The sequence below is a fragment of the Balaenoptera physalus genome (assembly GCF_965194825.1).
Source record: "Balaenoptera physalus genome assembly, chromosome: 18".
In the NCBI taxonomy this organism is placed as follows: domain Eukaryota; kingdom Metazoa; phylum Chordata; class Mammalia; order Artiodactyla; family Balaenopteridae; genus Balaenoptera; species Balaenoptera physalus.
In genome coordinates, this window is record NC_138899.1 from 19,861,352 (window position 1) to 19,884,352 (window position 23,001).

The following is a 23,001-nucleotide window of genomic DNA, read 5'->3' on the forward strand; positions in this document are numbered from 1 at the left end:
CTAGCTTTCTACTCTCTCAGTAAGCAAGCACCTTGAAGTAACACTGTACATTCTGTCTTTTTAACTCTGGATATTCCTCATAAACAATTTCAAGATGGTTTTAACACATATAACTCTCTTGAAAATTCACCTATGACCTAATAAGTAAGTTCTAAATCAAATTGTACAAAATCTTTGAAGCGTTTAATAAGGCATTTTTATCTAACACTGTCACCTCTGACTTAACCCTCAAGCCAGATAGAAGTACCTGATGAGAGGGTAAGCCTGGAGGCCAAGTTCCTCCTCAGAAGTGGGGAGATGGTTGAGGTCCCCAGCTTATGAAGTGAGATTTCATATGAGATTTCACATGAAACACTGTAACATGTACTGCCTGTCTGAGGATGTGTTTACATAAAGATGAAAGTCTCCCACCTACCCCCGAAAAACCAAACCAAAATACAAAACAAAACTAAAAAGCAATGCTGGACAGAGCAAAGAAAACTACATGGGCCGATCTGTTGGGTTGATGACTGACTCTGCTGTTCTTTGTATTACCACAGGGCAGGTGTCTGGAGTTACAAATTAAATAATTTCTTCAATATTGCAGAGCACCTAAACTGCACGAAGGCAACTTCAAAATCTGCTGAACATGGAGAAGTGAGGAAAGAAACAAAGATGGTGAAAGAGGAAATCAAATCAAGATAAGCTTATGAAACAGAAAAAATAAAGAAAAGGTAAGTTAAAAAACTAAATATAAAAAGTCACATAAATCCGTCTTGAGAAGGATTTATTCCAGGTGAAAAAAATTGAATAATTTACAAAATGAGTGCAAAATAATTGCATGTAGAATATTTGAGAAAGTAAAGGGGGAAGCAGTGCCCTGTTGCAAAATTGTTTTTTAAAAAAATAATTTAAGTTTTCCTTCCTGACTGCCTGCCCTACTGATTTCAAGGTCCAACATCAGGTAAGATGACAACAGCCTTAAAAAAACAGCTTTTCTCTTCCTTCTGGTGGTTCTACTTTTCTGATTGAACATGAACTGATAGTGAATTTGCTATCAAAAATGTTTCCAGAAACAACCTTGATGGAAAAATTCTTTGAATTGATTCTTAGGTATCTGGAGTTGTTTTTCTAATCTGATTAGATTTAAAGGTGTTATTGACCCTGTTTCTATTACTTAGGGGGCATTCAGTGGCAATACGTTTATGCAGATAATCACATAGTAATCAACTGGCAAAATGTTCATTCCGTATTCCTGCAATGTTGGCGTCTGGTGATGTAGAGTTATTAACCCCAAGTCAGGGATACTTCCACAGCCCTGGACCCATTCACATAGAAGTTGAGACTACCACATAAACACTTTGAGTTCCCCATGTCAGTAAATTAATTGGCAAAGAAGGGGATTATTGTGCTGGTGATTGATTTTGATAACTGAGGTAGAACTGGTGTTGCTACTATGCAGGAGGGGTAATGAGGAGTATGTCTGGAACGTTGGAAGTCTTCTAGGGCTGTTACTTAATGCTCCCATGTCCTGTGATTGATTGAAGTCAAGGGAAAGCTACAAAGACCCAACTAGACAGTGTGACTCCTCTTGCTCTGGGGATTAAGGCTTGGGTCATCCCAGCTGGCAAAAACCCACAGCCGGCTGAGGTGCTTGGGCCAAAGACACAGAATGGGTAGTGGGAGAAGGTAGTTATAAATACCAGCTGTAACTATGAGAATAGTTGCAGACACAAAAACTACAATAGTTACCAGTAGTTCTTTCTTATTTTGATATGAATATGTTTGCTTCTGCATATATGTGTTATGACTTTGTTAAATTAACATTTGTTAAGTAAAATCCCCAGGTGTCAGATGGTAAACCAAGGTTCAACAAAGATCACAAGAGAAATTGAAATAGAGATATTTATTGCTCACAGGTCCTGGAGGAAGTACACAACACGCCTTGAGAGGCCACAAGGGTAGGTGAAGGCAGGGTGCAGACAGAGTGGGAGACAGGACCTAGAACAAACACCTTTATCAGGGTCTGCAGGTGGAGTGTTTTGGGGTTCCAGCGCTAAGGTCAGATCGCTCAATTCAAACCAAAAAGAGTAGGGCTTCAGAAAACTTCGCAGGACACACCAGGAGAAGACCCTGGAAGACAGAGGAGAATATTTATCACAAAGGCTTTTGGCAATGTGATTTCGGGAACTTGCATTTGCTTGTGACTCTACAGGCTGTCTTCTAGGGCATGCTTGAGCATGAGGGGCTAGTGTCAGTGCAAAGCTCCCACAGTTTGCTTGGTCAAGCAAAATGGATGCTGAGGCAGCAATACCGTGGAGTAGCTTAAATTCTCAACAGTATGTATATGTAAGAATTTCCCTCTTATCATACCCTACCAACAACAATAAAGTATGTTAATAGTAGTTAACCTTATATCTCAATATTTACTGAGAATCGAGTAGAAAAATAATGAACACCAACTAAAGGTGGAAAAGAGCTTTAGTACCTTCTTTTGGGGAAAGAGTAAGCTTGTTTGCAGTTACACGTAGGACAGCTGCATCAGGTCTGATGGAACATGCCTACATTACTGTCTTATTCAGAGGCTACACATGGTTTTAGGAGTCCTGTTTGGATGCTGGGGTTATGAGCTGTACTGTGGTGGCTTTATTATACATCCACATGGCTCTGCTAAATTATGTTTCCTCAGATTTCCTTCCCGATATACTCTGGTTAAGGTAGGCTATGAGAGATAATTTGTGTGCCATTTGGAAGGTGAAAGCGAAGCAGCACCCATGCTGCTTTCATAATCAGAAAGCTGGCGAAGAAGCTCCACGTGCTCTTTCAGGTCAGCCACGTTGATACTTCTCTGCTGGCTCACCTCGTTGGCATAGAGCAGCAGCTTAACAGAAACTGTTCCACCTTCCCCAACCCTTGAGACGCATATATAGGCTCGTGATGAAGTTTGCCAACTTTCCTGCAGGACCCAAACATCATCAAATTTGGAGATGGTGAGACACAAACATAGTTTCCAGTTTGCTCGCAGCTTGCAGTTTGTTGCAATTTGTCCTTGTCCTCCCCCACTTTATGTCCATGTTCCTTATTTGACTGCCTGCCCTTCATACTTGAAGGTGCAGCATCAAATGAAAAGACAAAAGATGCACAGTCTTTTCGCTCATCTCTCACACTCACAGGTAGTCAAATTTCTGCAACATTGCATATAAATGTTCTGCTTCTCTGATAGAATTCTGACTGATACACAGGCTTACCAGATATTAAAACTTACTCTGAAATCTCTATATTTTAAATAATAATTTGCTGGAAGATGAGTAGACATTGAAACATAATAGAAAGTTTATATATGGAATCATTTCATATGGAAATATAACATGGGCTAAAAGCAGCATCTCAAATTAGTGGAGAAATGATGAACCAAAAATATATGGTCTTGAGATGACTGGATAGCTATTTGGGAAAGAAGATAAAATTGGATCCATATGTCATCCTGTATACAGGGCTAAATCCCAAATGGATCCAGAATCTCAATTTTAAAAAGTGAATTACATAAATACTAAAAAGGAAAACATGCATGCACTATCCAGGTGACTTCTATCATATCCCAGGAATAGGAAAAATCTTCCTAACTCTACACTAAAAAATCCAGAATCTAGGAAAGGCTGTATACATAAATTCAACTGGTTATTATCAACCAGTTATTATCTGTGTGAATGTGGGAAATTACAGTTCACCATGTATAAAATATGATTAATATAATTATGACTAATACATAGCGTGTTATAAATATGAAGTACATTATCTCAGGTCAAGTGTATATGGTCATATATCATGGCCAGAGAAAGAATGGAAAAATATGTTGCTGTTATTATGAGATTGTCGTTATTATTTGTAGTAGTAATAACAGCAGCATTAGCCTTAGTAGGAGTACAAGTATCAGTATTCTATTACATCAGTGTAGGTTTAAGACAATTTGAGTCTAAGGAGAAATAAGGACTAAAACTTGAATATGTGCATGATAAAAATATGGCTTAAAAACATGATTGTGAAATATATAAACATTTCTGGGTTGAAATATGACTGCCATCTGATTAGTCTGGATGGCTTGTCAAATAAAATTCAAAAGATTTAAAAGAAACTGTGAAAACATTTTGAAAGACATGTTGAATAGTTTTTATGAAAAGTAGTTACTAAAGTAGTAATTAAAAGTCACTCTTAATGGAAGATCCAAAATTTTCAAAACATTATTCAAATTCTCTAGTAATAGCTGAGACACTAATAAAAACACAAGAGATACAAAAATCACTTTTGTATTTAATTCTCTTAACTGTTTAAAAGAAACCAAGCATTATTTTTCTCTTCTAATTTCAAAAGTTTCATACACCCATGACAAAACAAGTTAATACGCTTTGCTGCTTTTCTTTCTAGCTTAACAATATGCTTACAAATTTGAAATCATTGTACTTTCCTCAACAATCTTTAATGAAGATATATTGCTGCTAATCTCACATGAAGCTGTCTTCCGTATCATAAAATTGCATTAAAGTCTAATACATGAAGCTCTGTGATTAAAGATGCAGTTTGTTTCTCCTAAACATCCTATTATTACAGGAAAAAATAAGCACACTTTAATTAATAAAATAATTTACAAATTAGGTAAAATTTAATTAAGAGGAGTAAGAAATATGGGAAAATGGCACTTTGAATTAAGATCAAAGTCTGGGTAAACAAATACAGTATTCTGATGCATTGAAATAAAGCACAGGATACAGGATTAGTGAAATGTTTAGTGAAATGTTTTACTTGTTTTTTTTCCCACATTTTTAGAAAAAGGAAGGCGTATAATTTACTGGGGTATGCACTATTTTCTCGTGCTTATTCTATGGGGATACAACTTCTATGAAATATCAAACATTTCTCTTGGGAGTAGTGTATTAAACCATTATAAACACGAATATCTTACTTGAATTAAGGAATCAGTTTGTCTCTTTTCCCTCAAGATATTATAGGCACTGTGGAGGAGGATAAATCCCTTAGATCTGGAGTCATAGAACATAGTTCACGTGGCAGCAAGAGTGTCTTTATTATTTTTCCATCTTTTGGAATATGACTGAGGTTGAATCTGTTCATTTGAAAAAGTGACATAATATCATTATATAAATCATATATTTGGACTATGATTAAATCAGAGATATATGTCAAAATCACAATGTAGATCATAAAGTAACAGCCAAATATTCTCTATTATTAATATGTTGCTACCTCAAAGTTGTGTTTATTAGATCTTTAACTTCCTGGATCCTAGACAGCCCTACACAGAGTTTTTAATTTTGATTTCAATTCTCCATGAGTATACGGTTGAGATTTTTTTTCATGTCCATTATAACCAATTTTGAACACTTAGACATTATCTAAGCTAAAATACATATTTCTATGACCAACTTACTGAAAATGTGTGACATTTTATTTTTATTTTTTAATATTTTTGAGCTGAATCTTAAAAATTTGATTCTGCTTCAGGTGTATCTTACGTTCATATTTCTTCGTAACCAGAGTGGAAATACATCTAGGTGAGGGTCTAAAAATGTTCTCTGTGCTTTATTCAAGGATGCCAGGTTTATTATCTGTTCATCTTATTTTCACATTCTTTTTTGAAATCATCTGGTTAGCAGACCTCAAGCCATTCTCTTCCAATTTTTCAAATATTACTTTTGGGAAGAAAAATATGAGCATTCACATTTACACTAACATTAACTCAACATTGCATCTCTACCACTACATGAGAAGTGTACTGTTGTATCTCCATTTTTCATACAAAAGAACATGGAGAAGGTACACACAAATTGTCCAGTATTGTCCCACTAGTAAGTGGTAGAGTGGCCTTGCAAACACAAGCAGTCAGATTGAAGAGATTAAATCTATATCGCTATACCTCTCCAATCTATAAGGCAGATGAAGTGGAGTTGAGAAAAATATTCTAAACATAATTTTTCTCAGTACACAAACACACACACACACACACACACACACATCTTGAAGCAAAATAAGAAGACACTGTGAACCTTCTGGTTGGGCAAGTTGTCAACTTGCCATAAAATATGAGGCCAATATGGCTCTCTATTTGACATGCCTAAATCGGGATTTTGTTTGAATCCCACTTAAATAGGTTCATAAATAGGTTTGATCACAGAGGGAGACACTTCAATGCAAGCTAAAGTTCAGCAAGGAAGGGAAGGCATAGATTCTCCTGATCTGCCCATCATACCACAGAAAAGCAGAGAAGTAGGTTGACTTTATGGCAGCCCTCAAGAAGCCTTCCTGCTTGTGTTCAGACCAGTGTAATCCCCTCTACTTGAACTTGGGTGGGAGTCTGTGATTACAATGAAATGTTACTCCAGTGATTAGGTTATGTTACATGAGAAAGAGCGAGGTTTCAGATGTAATTAGGAGCCCAAATCAGTTGATTCTGAGTTAACCAAAAGGGAGTTTCCAGTAGAACTGACTTAGTTAGGTGAAAGCCCTCTAAAGAGGGCATGGGCTCTTCCTGAGGTGAAAGGCACTTTATTCTTGGCCTTGGAAAATCAAACAGCATATTGTGAACTGCCTATGGAGAGGTCTGGTCTCTAGGAGTTGAAGCACAAGGGAATTAATTCTGGCAACAAACTGAGAGAGTCTGGAAGTAGCTCTTTCCCTGATCAAACCTCCAAATGAGATGGCAGCCCTCCTACACCTGGATATCAGACTTGTGAGACCTTGAGCAGAGAACACAGCTAAGGAGTGCCCAGTCTTTTGACCAGTGGAAATTGTGAGATAATAAATGTGTGTTGTTTTAAGCCATCAAGTTTGTGAATCTGTGCAGCATAGAAAACTAATGGGAGAGTGGTATGGTCAGGTCTTTGCTGGGCCAGTGTAGATCTGAATTCCTGTGCTGGGACCCTTTTCTCTCTTACGGCTCCTACTTTTAATAGGATAAGACTTGCCTGTGAGGAATGTAAAGGCTGCTTGGCACAAGGTTATCTGGAATTGGTGTGCCAGCTACTTATGGTACTGATCTGGGAAAGCCAGGTTCCCTGTACCTGGGAACCTTGAGAACCCTGAGACACGCAGTTTTCTCTGATGCAGGAAGCATTTCCTTATTCTGGTGGGTAATTGAGATGAGGTGCAGTCCTCCCTCTGGGAGCTGGAGAAAGCAAGTGCCAGATACATCATTGTCCAAGAAAACCTGTATGACTGCCTGAATGATTTTCAGATAATTCTACTTCCTTCATCTCTTTCCCCCACTATCTATCCCAATCAACTGGGACCCACCCTGTGTGCCCTTTACAAAATAAGACAGTTATTTCTCTCACTCAGTGCTGGTCAAGTCCTATTCTTCCTTTGCTCCTGAGATCTCTGTAAGCATTGAGAGGTAGTAATTCTCCCAAAGCACGGAAGCAAGGATGGAGGTGGAGTGGCGTAGGTAACAGCCTACATGGAGAGGATGTGTACAGTCCCTCTAATAAAGGTCTGTCATTACTATGGCTCTACACGATAGAAGATTGGTTATCACTTAATCTCACTCCTACCACAATAAATAGAATATTTTGCCTTCCCATATCATTGTTTGCACACTGGTACAGAGATGTCATTAACTTTTGTTTTCATTGTGCTACCACCTGCTTATGGTGACTATTTCAGTTGTCACCTCTCAGAAGAATATTTACATTTAAGTAAAATAGAGTCTGCGCTCAGTAACAGAACAGGAACCAAGAAAGTTATAAATTTAATTACCTTGACCCTTGAAGAAGGAAGAGGTCAGGGACACTGAAAACTGCACATTCGAAAATTCACCTACAGTCCTTCCGCAGTATCCACAGAGGATTGGTTCTAGGACCTGCCTCTGATACCAAAATTTGGGGATGATCGAGTCCTATGGTCAGCCCTCTGTATCCGTGGTTCAACATCTTTGGATTCAACAGTGGATCATGTTGTAGTGTGTGTAATTGAAAAAAACCTGTGTACAAGTGGACTCATGAAGTTCAAATCCATGTTGTTCAAGGGTCAACCATATGTTGATTTTGAACTGAATAGCTAGGTGGAAGGGAAAGTAGTTAATACATTTTATTACTTATTTTCAGATTTTAAAACATGTCTGTTGTGTTGTTGTCCCATATGATACTTCTATTTTTTTATATTTAATTTGTACATTTTTTATGAGTGGCAAGAATTGTTAAAATTTAAAAAATGATATGTTTAATGCAACTGTAAATATTTGTAAAGAATCCTTAAAATATTATTTCACTATTTTTTTGAAATGCACATTTCATTCCCCACACAACTTTATTTACTTATTTTCTATCCTGTAATAAGCAGAAGCTTTATGAATTAAGATTTGTATGTAATTATCTAAAGTAAGAAACAGAAGCCATTGCTGATTTGTGTCTCCAGATGTTTCATGTCAGATGAAAAACATTATATAATGCCTTGCTAAATAGTACACATCCAATGTGATTATAATCATTTCTGGAAAATATTTTCTCCAGTGTTAAAACTATGAACAAATCAGAAAACTAAAACATCTATGAGTCATCATTTCAATTCATAAAACTTCAAGTAAAAATAGTAAGTTATCTCTTGCATTTATATAAATCAAAAACAAATATGTTAATTACACATAATAAATATAATCTACACATGCTCTTTTAACCTAAATTATCTTATATTTTTTGTCTATAATTCAAAAATTCTTTATTTTAGATTTATAGGTTTTCATTTTTCCTAATTCTTTCCAAATACATCTTAGATCCCTTTTAATATTTTTATCATATCTAACATGTGGCTTCAAGATTATTTCCTTTTGTTGGTTTATTTTAGGACATAAACAATCTGTGTTATATTGTCTCCTCTAAGTTAAAGATCTATAGATTTTTAAGGTACAATTTATGCAGTTAAATATAATTTATGCAATTATAATTTTAGGAAAATACAGAAAATGATGGTCAAATTGGTGAAAATTTTTGGTTCTTTCCCTAAGTCATGTTAACATGAATGGTTGATTACCTAATATGTGCAGAACTGGCAGTTTTTGAGGGTAGTCTTTCAGACTTGTTCTGAATCCAGGAGGGATTCTTGTCTTTCTCACTGGTTTTCGCTATTAAATTAGCTGGCCACCTTTAGCTTGTTGCTCATGTGGAACTACCAGCTCTTAATTGCTTGCCACCAAATCTCCACTGTTTTTGAGAGCACCTTTAGGCTGGAACTTCCCTGCGTTCTGTCCCCAAAAAGTTGGGTCACCTGGGGAGAGCTTCAGACCTCTCTGTTTTATGGCCTGCCTCTCCCCCTGGGAAAAATGTCTGAGTCACTATTCCAGAGCTGGGTGCAGGGACAGAGGACCACGTCTCTCAGAGTGATGCCCCCATTCTGTGAGGAAGGAGCTGGTCAGGAGCGGTAGTCTCCGTTCAAGGCTTCCTTCTCAGGGTGTGGAACCTCCCACCCCACAAGCGAGTTGAAGTGAGGGTGACTGGGGTCCCAGTCTCTTGGCCTGCTATGTCTGGTGTAGAAGTTCCATCCTATGAGTGGGGACTGGATGGAAAAGGGAGTCCCTGAACCCTGGGCTGCTCTCGCCCATAATTTAGTCTCCGAAATGTGGCCATGTGGAGGTGAGACCTGCAGGTATCCTGCTGCCCTTGACTGGAATCTGTAGGAAGAGATTCTTGGTCACCCACTCAGAATGTAGCTTCTGTCTAATTCATTGGGGCAGAGGGGTCATGGCTCAAATGCCACAGACTCACAGTTTTACAAGATTTAGTAAATTTTCTTCAATACAGGCTTCACATTTATTGTATGCCCTTAGGTCAATTTACAGAGACTTTAAATGGCTGGTTGGTTAGTTGTTCATTTATTTATATATTTTTCTAATTTTTACCACTTACGTTTGTTTCAGTTGGGTGAGGGTCCACAGAATTCCCCAAGCCACGATTCCAGAAGTCATGCGTCCCAAGTATTTCTTTGAATGCATGTTTTAAGTAAGCTTCAGAATTGAGATAAAATAAAGAAGACTGGAAACACACTTCAGGCTGTGTAAAGAGCGTAAGCAAAGTTTCAAATGAGATTGTAAATACAGGGCATATTTAAGGAACAGCAGATTGTCCCGTTTTGTAGAAACACTACGTATATAGGGAAGTATTGAAAGAAGAGACAGGGAAGTATTGAAAGAAGAGACTGCGAAGACTTAGCATCACAGTTTCTGCTGAGGATTATAGAAGGATGCATATTTCATTTTGTAGACAGTGTAGTATTGTTGGTGACTTTAACATATAGATTAACATTTTGTCAGGCAAGATAATGACAGCTGCCATAAAAGGTAGAAGGAACTAATGCTTTATCGTAATTGAATATTAACATCATTGTATATATGATTCTGAATTTTATGTATGTATATATGAACTTTATTTATGTATATGATTCTGAATTTTATGAACACACAAAGGCTACAAGAGATCCCCTTCTTGAAAGCAAGTTAAGAACTTTGGTATTATTTAAAGCTTGAAAAGAAGAGGGTTATGAACTTAAAACTCAAAGAGATCTCATCTTCGTGATGAGAACTGAATTCCTTAGTGAACAGTAGTCTTCTTTTTTTTCACATTCACAGGTCTTATTCAACATGTAGGGATGTAGCATGAGCATGGGTGGTGGGAGATCTCAGGTAGAAGTACCACTCTGGGTGTCAGCTTAATCCAAGAGTAGAAAAGCCCATTTCCCTATTCAACAGTCTATCAACTCAGTGTCTTCCAGTTCTCACTAGGGAAGCCTCTGTTAGATTCAAGTCCAAATGGGACTGTAAGAGTAGATTTCTGCCTTAGGCCATAGCCCCAGAGACTGTGAACTTATATAAATGAAGAACTGCAAAGGGCACATGGCCAGTCTTGAGAAAATCATAACGGAATTCCCATGAATGATTGTTTTCCATAGAAAAACATGATTAACAACTAGATACACCTAAATATATGTAACACATCATTAAGTTTTAACACTATGGTTGAAAGTGATGGAAATGTTGTCAAAAATAATTATTTAATCTGTTCACACCCTTTTGACATGACCCTCTTGTGTGAGGAGTGATGACATTCCCACTGAAAAAATTTAACGACTTCATACCAGAGCACAAGAAAAAAGAACAAGGAAGATGCCAGACTGCTTGCTGTCCTGTCACTGTTTCCTTTCCCTAACGCTGTTGCTAACAGCCGAAATTGAAAATGTGCTGAGTTTCCTCAGCACCTGATGTTCCTAGATACTTCATGTCAGAGGCACAGATCCTGATATAGGTTAGCCGATCATAGCAAGGGAAATAGAAGGCCATTGAAACATCTGAGGCCAAGACCACATGCCTATTCCCAGGAAAACTGAGGAAAGAGTGCTCAAGATTGCTCCTCCCTCCTCTGTTACGGATTGCGGTCTAAGAATCTCTTCCAATGACTGCTATATCATGTAGGAGGAACACACTTTGAAGGCATGAGAACGTTTAGATTTCGAATATGCTAAAGAAATGCTGAGGGTTTATTTTATTGTAAATTGACGACCAAAAAAACAAAAAGTAGCCATAAGGAGATCTTTTTGGAACATGAGTGATTCTAGATATACGAAGACAAGGACTAGATATATGATCTTTTCATTGATGTTTGCTTGGACTGTGAAGAATATTAATTCATATGATATTTTTGCTTACTTAAATTATAATTTTTGGAAAATTTCTGTGGGACATGGTTTCTTGGATTTTGATTAAAATATATAATAAAATCAAATAAGCTTAGTAAGGGTAGTGGGGTCTCATTATGTATTTGTTCGCTGGGGAGATGGATGATCTTTGTAGGGAGAGCAATAGAAATACTCATTCATAACATACTTTATCAGGTCTTTACCAACACAAGGTGGCACCACGTATAAACATACCTTCAAACAAAGTGATGGAAATGAAAATAGGAAGGGGCAGAATTGGAGAGAATGTAACAGAAGATAAAATGAAAAGTATACCACCAATTCCATGTTCCTGAATTACTTAAGACAGAAGAGGCAATTGTTCTCTTGGTCAGGGGAAATAAGAACTAACTTACCTAAGATCAGTGACAGTTGAGGAATTGGAAATATTCTTCAATGCCCAAATTTGCCCATCCAGCTTGTTTATGGTATTTCTGCTGATGCTTTATATATATATACATATAATACATACATTTGTTTATATGTATGTTCTTCCTGTGAAGGTTTTTAAGGAGTTGAATTTTTAGCAGTAAAAATTGCTTCTTTTCCCTATTTTAATATGAAAAAAGTAAACATACATAATACCTAACTCTTCTATCATTCACATAGTTCAAATTCACATACCACTTTATCCACCCTCACATTAATTCTAATCCAAACTAACGTTAATTTATCTTTTCAATAGAATAATTTGTCTATTAACAGTTTTAAAAAGGGAATGATTCAGAATTCACCTTAGATATCATGAGACACACAATTTTAAAAAAAAAGGGAATGATTCAGAATTCACCTTAGATATCATGAGACACACAATTAAAAAGTCAACTATTTACTGTAATTATTATATACAGTGAGTCAATATTTACAATAAAAGTGATTCTTATCTCTTGGAGGTCACCTTTTCTCAAACGTCCTAAGTAAACCAATGCAAAAACAGCACACGGAAAAAGAGTTTCAGATAAAGTAATACTATGGGATAAAACATGATTAAAATTAGACTGATGAATTAGGAACTTCGAGGCCGTTTACTTTCGTAATTAACTTACTCTCACTGGTTACAATAAAAATTCATGTTGTTAGACGCTTACTCTCCATTAATCCTTCGGTTAACTTCTCACAGACTCCTCATCCCTCTCCGGCAACTGTTACCAACATTTATTGTGCTTGATAAGCCTGGAATCCAAGGTAGGCAAATTAAAGTCCACAGGCCAAATTTGGCCAACCAGCTGTTTTTACATGGCCCTTAAGCTAAGAATTATTTTTTACATTTTATAACAGTTGAATAGGAAAAAAAAAATGCTGTCTGTGCCTGAAAAATATGCTCCCTGAAAGCTTTTATCATGACTGCTTTAATTCTAACATCTCTATTTTCTTGAGTTTTGCATCTATTGTTTGTCCTTTTTCATTTGATTTGAAATCTCCCTGGTTCTTGGTATGACAGGTGAATTTTTAATTGGAAGTTGGACATTTTTATACTATGTTATAAGACATCGGATTTTATTTATTTAAAGCTTTTGCTTTAGCTAGATTTTTCCACCACCATTCCTTCAGAGGAAGGGGGCAGTGTGATGCCTCATTACTTCCAGGTGAAGGAAGAATTCTAGGGTCCCCACTTGGCATGAGTACATTGACAGGAGTTCTGGTTTCCCACATTTTCTCCACTGACACCAAGGTGGGGCTTGCCTTGTTCAAGAGTGAAAGTCTTCTTCACCCACCACTATGCTTCCCCTATGCTTACCCCAGATGGGAGGAGGGCTACAGAAGGACCTCATTATTGTCAGGTGTGGGTATAAGTCCAGGCTACCCTTGCGGTTTCCAATGCCCACCATTCTCCCCATTTCCCCCCAGCTGCAGCCTCTGGCAACTACCATTCAACTCTCTTTCTCTATGAGTTCGTCTTTTTTTTTTTTTTTTCAGATTCCCCATATAAGTGAGATCACACAGTATTTGTCTTTCTCTGTCTGACTTATTTCATTTAGTGTAATGCCCTTGAAGTCCATCCATATCATAAATGGCAGGGTTTCCTTTTTTCTCATGGCTAAATAATATTCCATTGTGTGTGTGTGTATACATATATATATATATATATATGCCACATCTTCTTTTCCATTCATCCATGGATGGGCACTTAGGTTGTTTCCATATCTTGGCTATTGTGAATAATGCTGCAATGAATATGGGAGTGCAGAAATCTCTTTGAGATCCTGAATTCATTTCCTTTGGATGTATACCCAGAATTGGGATTGCTGGATCATACGCTTCTATGTTCATTTTTTGAGAGACCTCCATACTGCTTTCTACAGTGGCTGTACTAATTTACATTCCCATCAATAGTGCAAACAGATTCCCTTTCCTCCACATCCTCTCCAACACTTATTGCTTGTCTTTTTGCTAATAGACATCCTAACACGTAGGAGGTGATATCTCATTGTGGTCTTGATTTGCATTTTCCTGATGATTAGTGATATTGATCATCTTTTCATGTATCTATTGGCCATTTGGAGGCCTTCTTTGGACAAATGTCTATTCGGTTTCTTGTCCCACCCTTTCTTAAAATTAAATTGTTTGTTTTAAGATAGATCTGCTGGTGACGAATCCTTCATCTGCAAATATATTGATTTCCCCTTCATTTTTGGAGTACATTTTGTTGAGTATAAGATTCTGGGTGAACAGTTTTTATTCTTCAGCCCTTAAAAAAAGTTTTTGCTATTAAATTGTATGAATTACTTTTGATATTAACCCCTTATCAGATAGGCCCTACACTTTCTATTAATCAATATTTTCAGATAGTATTAAATCTCCTCCACTGCACAAATATTTTCCTTCTTTCTCTCATCTTTCCTCTTACTCGCCTTACCACATTCCATCACTCCCTCCAATAAATATTCACAAAGCTTTTATTTCCACACATTCCAGTATAGTAGCTACTGGTCACATGTGTCTACTGAGTGCTTGAAGTGTGGCTAGTCCAAAATGCGAAGTATCATAAATGTAAGATGCACACTGCATTTCAAGTACTTAATTTGAAAACTAGAATGTGAAAGATAGCATTAATATTTTTTAAATACTAAGATTCAAATACTCCAAGTCAATGCTTTTCAGGTAGATTTAACAGGTTTTTTCTCCCTCTCTCCTTTCCTTCCTCCATTCTTTCCAACTTTAAAAAAATTAACTTGTAAAGCAGTTGTAAGAAATAATACGGAGAGCTCCTATATACATTTTATCCAGATTCTCATGATGGTAACATCTTAATAAACTACAGTACAATATCCTAATCCGAATATTGACTCTGATACAGTCAAGATTCTCTACCATCACAATGATTTTTCCCTTTGATAGCCACATCTTACTTCTCTTCCCACAGTCCTCCTACTCAATTCCCGTCAACTACTAGTTTGTTTTGTATTCTTATAATTTGTCATTTCGACAGCATTATATAAATGGAATGATACGGTATGTAACATTTGGGGATTGGCTTTTCTCACTCAGTATAGTTCTCTGGCTATTCTTCTAGGTTGTTGGAGGTATCACTAACTCATTCCTTTTATTATTAAGCAATACTCCATGCTATGGATGTATCAGTTCATTTAACCATTTACTCATTCAAGTGAATCTGAGTTATTTCAAGGTTTGCTGTTACTGTAAAACTGCTATAAACATTTGTGAGCAGGTTTTTGTGTGAACATAAGTCTTCATTTCTCTCGGATAAGTGATCAGGAGTATAATTGCTGTGCTATATGGTAAATGCATGTTTAGCTTAAAAAAGAAACAAACTCTATCACTGTTTTTAGGAGGGATTATACCATTTTACATTCCCAACAGCAATTTATGAGTTACCCACTTTCTCCACATCCTCAACAGCAATTCGAGTTGTCGTGATTTTTTATTTTTGCCATAGATAGGTATATAGTGCTATCTCCTGGTGGTTCTAATTTGCATTTCCCAAATGGTTAATAATGTAGAACTTCTTTTCCTGTGCTAATTTGCCATCTGTTTATCCTCTTAAGTAAAATGTTTGTCTTTTGCTCATTTTCAAATTGAATTGGTTTTCACTATTGAGTTTTGAGGATTCTTTATATATTTGAGATACAAGTCTGTGGCTAGATATGTGTTTTGCAAACATTTTCTCCCACTCGGGAGCTTGTCTTTTCATTCTCTTAATATCGTCTTTTGAAGAACAAAATTTTAAATTTTGATGCAGTCCAATTTATCAATTTTTCCTTTTATGGATAGTGTTTTTGGTATCAAGTCTAAACTCTTTGCTTACCCCTGGACTTTCTCCTATATTGTTTTAAAGACTTTTATAATTTCACGTTTTGTATTTAAGTCCATAATCCATTCTGAGTTAAATTTTGAATAAGGTGTGAGACTTCCACATAGGTGAAGATTATTGATTGAATGATTGATTGATTGATTTTTTTCCCAAGAATGTTTGGTGCATATTTCTATGTCTTCTTGTTGGATTGGCACTTTTACCATTATATAATGTCTCTCTTTGTCTTTGGTAATTTTATTTGCCCTGAAGTCTACTTTATCTTATATAATATAGCCACTTCTACTTTCCTTTAATTAATATTTTTGTGATATATGTTTTTCCATGCTTTCAAACTGCCTATATCATTATATTTGAAGTGAATTCCTTGTAGACAGACTATAGTTGGGTCATGATTCTTAATCTCCTCTGACAATTTCTGTCTTTTAATTGTTGTGTTAAACCATCTGTGTTTAATGATCTGTTAGGACTTAAGTCTGCCACTTTACTTTTCCAGTTTCTATTATTTCCCCTACATATTTTTTCTGTTTTTATTTTTAATTTTCCTGTCTTCCCATAGGTTACATGAACATTTTGGGGTTCCATTTTTACTTAGCTATAGTATTTCTGTGGTTGTTCTAGGTATTACATTATTTTTACACATAACTGAGGTGATCATTTCACCAGTGTGAGTATAGAAATTTTATCTCACTTTACAGTCCTTCACTCCCCTCCTCCCTTTGAGAATATAATTGATCCAAGTATTTCCTAGCCATATATTTAGAAATGCATCATATAGTGTTAAAGTTTTACTTCCACTGCCAAACATAATTTACAGCCTCAAGAGAGAGAACTCCTTTTGTATTTATTCATATTTTTGAATATCGTGTTCTTTCTTCCATTCTGACTTTCCAATGTACCTTTTATTAAAAAACAATCATTTTCTTTCCTTTTAGACAGCTTCTTTCTTAAGCGATACTTTGGCAGGTATGTGTAGACATGACTTGGGGGTGACTTGGAGAGTGAACAGCAAAGGATGAATGAAGTCCATGGGTCATATGTAAGTAACTCTCTAAATTCTTGTGTGAGAAGGAGAGCCCAAAATAATTCAGTAGCTAGAATGAAGGAAGGTAAGTGTTTAAGGCAGTTTTGTTTGTTTTTAAAATGGTAGAATGTGTGTTTGTTAATTGAAATGATACAGTACAGAAGGAGAGGATAAAGTGCACAAAAGAAAATACTAACTGTAGGTGTTAAATACGTGACAAGTCATGAGAAGTCTCACTTCAAGCAGTAAAAGTACACGCCTTTGGCAGGAATGATCTTTTCCTTGCTTTAACAGGAAGGAAATAGAAGATAACATAGGAGACAAACATTATTTGATATCACTTAAATATGGAATCTAAAAAAATAGTACAAATGAACTTATTTACAAAACAGAAACAGACTCACAGACATAGAAAAAAAACTTATGGTTACAAAGGGGAAGGGGGGGTAAATCGGGAGTATGAGAACAACAACGCTCACTATCATATATAAGATAGATAAACAGCAAGGATTTACTGTACAGCACAGGGAACTATATTCAATATCTTGTAAAAAGCTATAATGGAAAAGAATCGAAAAAAACATAGATATATATAGTACATATGTATAACTGACTCACTTTGCTGTACACCTGAAGCTAACAACTAATAAAATATTGTAAATCAACTACACTTCAATTAAAAATAAATAAATAACATAGGGATGTTTGGATATCTCATGATGGGGAGATATATAGGTTTCCAACTGTCATATTTTTTTTCTCAAAAAACCATAAGACATTTCACTTCCTGAAAGGATGGGCAAAGGAGAAAGTATATTATAAGGTCTGATGTAAATTAGAAAGATGTGAAATGGGGCAAATGGATAAATGAAGACGAAGTTATTAAGGAAACATAGTAAGAGACTCAGACATGTCGAGGGCCCATTTTCACTTCAAAGCTTTAGGGGAAAGTTATTAACTATGATTTATCAATCTTGTACTTAAAGCTTTCTGTATTTTTTAAACTTATTTTTATCATATGGTTTTCTTGTATATCCTGACTGTTTCTTGCTCAAGGAATTCTGGCTTTGTAAACGGAGATCTGAAAATATTAAATGGATTCCTTAATTATATATTCAAACATAATTACATTTTTATGTTTAGAACAGATAGTAAGTAGCAAAATACCTGAATGTAGATGTTTTTAAAAATGCTTACTTGGCTTGAGATTATTGCAGCATCTGGCTTATGGTTCTTCAACAGTATCAATAGAAAAATAAATACGATATGCTACTTTGAGCTATAAATCATATTTAAATGTCCTCTAAGGATATATAAATGCTTGTGTGCATAAAATCACACTCTCGTAAATAATTTCTCCTTACTCAGGGATGTAGTAATATGTGCTAATATATTTTAAAAATTCTGGCTTCAATTTAGAAAGTTTGTTGTTTTAAGATCTTGCTTGAGCAACTACAACAGGCATTTGTAAATCCCTGTATGCAGCTTTGTATTTTTCGTGAGGCTTTCTATTCCAATAAGAACAGCTGGTGAAATTAAGGTTACTGTCCTAAATTTCAATTAGAAGCCATTGGTGTAAAGCTATTTTCAGGATCATTTACTTGGCTCTGGAATAAACTCCTCTTAGTTGTTAGAAATGTAATCTCACTTTGCTAATGTTCAGTTTACGGACGGATATCACCAAGAAGCTCTGAAAAGTGAGTTTACGTTGGTGGATAAAATGTATATAGTAGATTTTTTAATAACTTGGCCTGGACATCAATAACTTTGTTGGCATTATTTGTTAAAATATATTTTTTTATTTTTATAATTATTTGTTTATTCCCTTTTGTTTGCAATGGGGAGTTTGTTTTTCTTTCAGTTGTTTAAGAAAGGACCTCATGAGCTTTATAAAGGACTTCAGAGTTTAAAACTCCAAAGGTTGGACTTCCCTGGTGGCGCAGTGGTTAAGAATCCGCCTGCCAATGCAGGGGACACAGGTTTGAGCCCTAGTCCAGGAAGATCCCACATGCCGTGGAGCAACTAATCCCGTGTGCCACAACTACTGAGCCTGCGCTCTAGAGCCCACGAGCCACAACTACTGAGCCCGTGTGCCCCAACTACTGAAGCCTGTACGCCTAGAGCCCGTGAGCCACAACAAAGAGAAGCCCCGCAATGAGAAGCCCACGCACCGCATTGAAGAGTAGCCCCCGCTCACCGCAACTAGAGAAAGCTCGCACGCAGCAGCGAAAACCCAACACAGCCAAAAATTAATTAATTAATTAATTAAAAAAAAAAAAAACCCGAAGGTCATCTGGTCTAACCCGATTATTTTACAAGTAAAATCATTGGAGAACATAATAATCAGAGAACATAAATAATATGTACCAAGAGGTAACACTACAAAGTGACAGACCTCCAAATTGCCTTCGATATTCACCTTTTCCAACAGAGTACTACTCCTTTTATTTTCTGATATAACTATACTTATCGATTGTATATTCTTATAGTAAAAGGGACTGTAAGAAAAGTGAACAAATTTCCTATTCTAAAATTGAATGCCTTGCGTTGGAGGTCTGAGGGTTTGATAGATAACAACTTCTTCCTTTTCCCCCCACCCAGTTTGAAATTGAATGGTACATTGAAAGAACAGTTAGAAATGAAAAGAGCACTTTATGATAATAAAAAAATTGGAAAATGTGACTTAGGTCTATGGTTATCTTCAAATTAAAATTATACCCCTAGTATTGGTCAATCCACTTTGGTGACCATAGGCTATGAAAATCAGAGTATGGAACTGCAGAATGGTTTGCAGAAGACAGATCCTAAAGAGAATCAGAAGGGCTTGAACATTAATTCTCTGGTCATCTTACCAAATTCATCCATCAGATAATTTATTTCTTCCCCACAGGAAGTGAGGGAAGAGGCATGGCAATGCCAGGGGTAATGCTCTAATGGAAGCTCCTCTCCATGCAAAAGTGAGGAGCAGAAAAGAAATATCCCACACAAACACACCAGGTAGTGTGAAAAAATTGTGTCATTAATTGAGCCCCTTTAAATCCCAGCAGTATTGTACTAAGCATGACTGTGGCTGTGATGTAAATATTTTGGAAGTATAACTTCTATACCTCTAGATTCTGGAAAACTATTAGACCAGGCATTGAAAGTTAAGGAAATAATCATATCACACACACACAAAGTCTCATTCATCTTCCATCTTTGCCAAACTTTGGATTTATTTTAGACATGATAGAAGTTAGTCTATGGTTAAAAATCTGATCAATATCAACTAACAATTTGTTAAGTAATAACAATTAGTACTTTTAAAAATAAAAATTATAACTAAATAACTACTATTGCTATTTTAAGTTGAAAAATATTCCAAACAATTATATCATGGACTGATTCTAAAACATATTATAAGAATAAAATTTGGAACAAAATTATACTTTATTACCTAAATAATATAAAGCCCCACTGGCTTTTTAAATCATTGACCAGTTTGTTAATCAATGATTAATTACTTAACTCTCAAAATAAACTTCTTTAGTGGTCTAAGAATAATGAAGAATCTGTTACCAGAAGTCAGTTGCATTCTGAACTTCTAGATATGTTTACTTTATATAGCCATCACTGAGAGAAACCATAATTCAATTCATGCATTTCACAGGCCCATAGATTTTTCTTTCTCTTGATGTAATTTTATGAATTTCATAGCTTTCCAAAGATACTTTTAGAGTTACGTTCATGAATACTTTTTTTCTGTAAAAGTAATGTGTTAAGGATGGAATGTTTGTCTCCCTCCTCCCCCAAATTCATGTGTTAAAACTCTGTCCCCCAGTGTGATGATATTGGGATATGGAGCCTTTGGGAGGTAATTAGGACAGATGAGGTCATGAGGGTGGAGTCTTCATGAATGAGATTAGTGCCTTTATAATAGTAGCCTAATAAGAGGCTTTTTTCTTCTTTCTGCTTCCACCAAGTGAGGACACAGCAGCATGTCCTCAGTCTGCAACCTGGAAGAGAGCTCTCACCAGAACCCAACCATGCTGGCACCCTGATTTGGACCTCTAGCCTCCAAAACTGTGAGAAATAAATTTCTGCTGTTTATAATCCACCCAATCTGTGGTACTTTGTTGTAGCAGCTTAAATTAAGACATAATGACTAAAGGTTAAATAATAAAATATGGATTAACATAGGATTTTATCATTTAATTCCACATGTTTAGAATTTTTAAAAAATCTATGTTATTATGAACATCTCTTCTATTTCCCATGTTCAATGAATCACAAAATTCTATTAATATCTAATGTAATTTCTCCTTTTACTTCTTATAGCCACTGTCTTGGTCTAGGCCCTCATCATCTGGATTGATCCAGTATGGCCTAATAGAACATTCCACCTGTATTGTTTTCACTCCTTAATCTACCAGACTTTTGCTAATGTAATATTTCTAGACGCTTACTGTGATTGTCATGTCTACACTTGAAAATATTCAAAGACTTAAAGTTGAACAGTGATGTCTACTATAGTAGCCACTAGCAACAATCAAATTGGTTCAAATGATTCACTACAACTGATGTAAGTGCTTTTCTGGGGGATGTAATGTTATAAGTTGGAGACAGCTAGTTATCATGAAGCCAATATAGGAACTTTAAGTTAAACACATCCCACCACCTCCTAAAAATACTGAAGATGGCAGAAAAAATATACACACAAAAACAAAATTAGACCAGAAACTAGGAGAAAATTCCAGTACATTTAACATATATTAAACAGATAAATAGATATCAAAGAGGTATAAAATAAAGGAAATAAAAATTGTGTTTTGTCTAATGCTATAGTAAGGTCACAACTCAAAAAGAAAAAAAAAAAAAAACAGAGAAAAATGAGAAAGACATGCCATATTTTCCCTACTCAATCTCCCTACTTGAAGACTCAGGTCCTGTACCAGAAAATTAGATCTTAGTCCTTCCCAAGACATTCAAAGGAGATGAAGGAAGTGAGGAGGCAGTCATGTTTGCTGTGATGTCCATCATGGAAGATGAAGCCCCCCATGAAAAACAGAGGTAGTAATGAAAAAAGAAAGGTAAAAACCTTTCAGCAGAGCATGCTGTAAATGTGCTTGGTAACAATACAGTGAAAGTCTGAGACACCATTATCTTTTTTGTGTGTGAGGAAGTATACTGGGTAAAGGCTTCTAAAAAGTAGGAGTTTGAATGCAAGTTTTAGATATCAATCTGATACCTGGCTCAACTTGTACTGCTAAATTCAAAGCATATGGAGCATCAGGGCAGAGCAATCCATTCAGACAAATCATTGGAGAACTTTGAAGTAGACCCATATTGAACATTGGTAGATGTCGGTTAAGGAAACAAATCAAACATGAGACATCTACTTGCTGAACACATTTCAAAGTAAAGGAAAATGAAGGGAGGACAGAAACAAGAAGATAAACAAACAGAAGAATAGCATACATCTAAAACATTTTATTGATCAATGAGGAAGAAAATTCCACAAATCATTAGTTTCAGCAATAGCATGTGAGAACAATTGGTCCCTATGAAATGAGAGTATACAGCCTTAAGAACAACGTTCAAATAACAAAATAGAATAATAGGAAGAGAGAGTACAGTTGAAAAAGAAAATAAAATAAAAGAGAAATGGGGAAGGTTGGCAGGTTTGCACTGTGTAACACTGATTCAGTGAAATGGACAACAGATCTGATTGTTCTCAGGAAAAGGCCAAAGAATAAAAAATATGAGATGTGAGATATTAATAGAGATGACAGGTAATAAAGAACCAATAACTCCCAAACTAGTTTTCTTGAAAAAGAGTAGAAGAGGTAGAGCAGGAGCCACAATTTCATTAAGGTGGAAATTTCTGAGGGGAAGAAAGACCAGTGTGTGTGTGGAGAGAAAGCAATTGCCACATTGATGGCAAAATATAATTTTCCTAAATTGAGCCTGTAAGGCTTTAAGAGAAGGTATTTGAAATTAAGAATAACATGTCCACTCA

General features: G+C 35.9%; 2 long non-coding RNA genes across 4 annotated transcripts in view; one reads left to right on the plus strand and one right to left on the minus strand.

Moving 5' to 3' along the window:
- The window catches only part of LOC309647397, a 234,314-nt gene extending 232,527 nt beyond the window's left edge, over positions 1-1,787 (plus strand). The window contains exon 4 of the long non-coding RNA XR_014256015.1: positions 587-1,787. This is a non-coding gene — a long non-coding RNA (uncharacterized lncRNA). The remainder of the gene's footprint in view (positions 1-586) is intronic.
- An 83-nt stretch (positions 1,788-1,870) lies between these two features.
- Positions 1,871-23,001, minus strand: part of LOC309647402 — a 149,929-nt gene continuing 128,798 nt past the window's right edge. For 2 of the 3 annotated variants that reach the window (XR_014256017.1, XR_014256019.1), the window contains exons 2-3: positions 4,937-5,095; positions 1,871-2,112 (exon numbers count right to left, since the gene is read on the minus strand). This is a non-coding gene — a long non-coding RNA (uncharacterized lncRNA). Of the gene's footprint in view, positions 2,113-4,936; positions 5,096-7,322; positions 7,467-23,001 lie in introns of all 3 variants that reach the window. The other variant, XR_014256018.1, reaches the window with a different exon arrangement.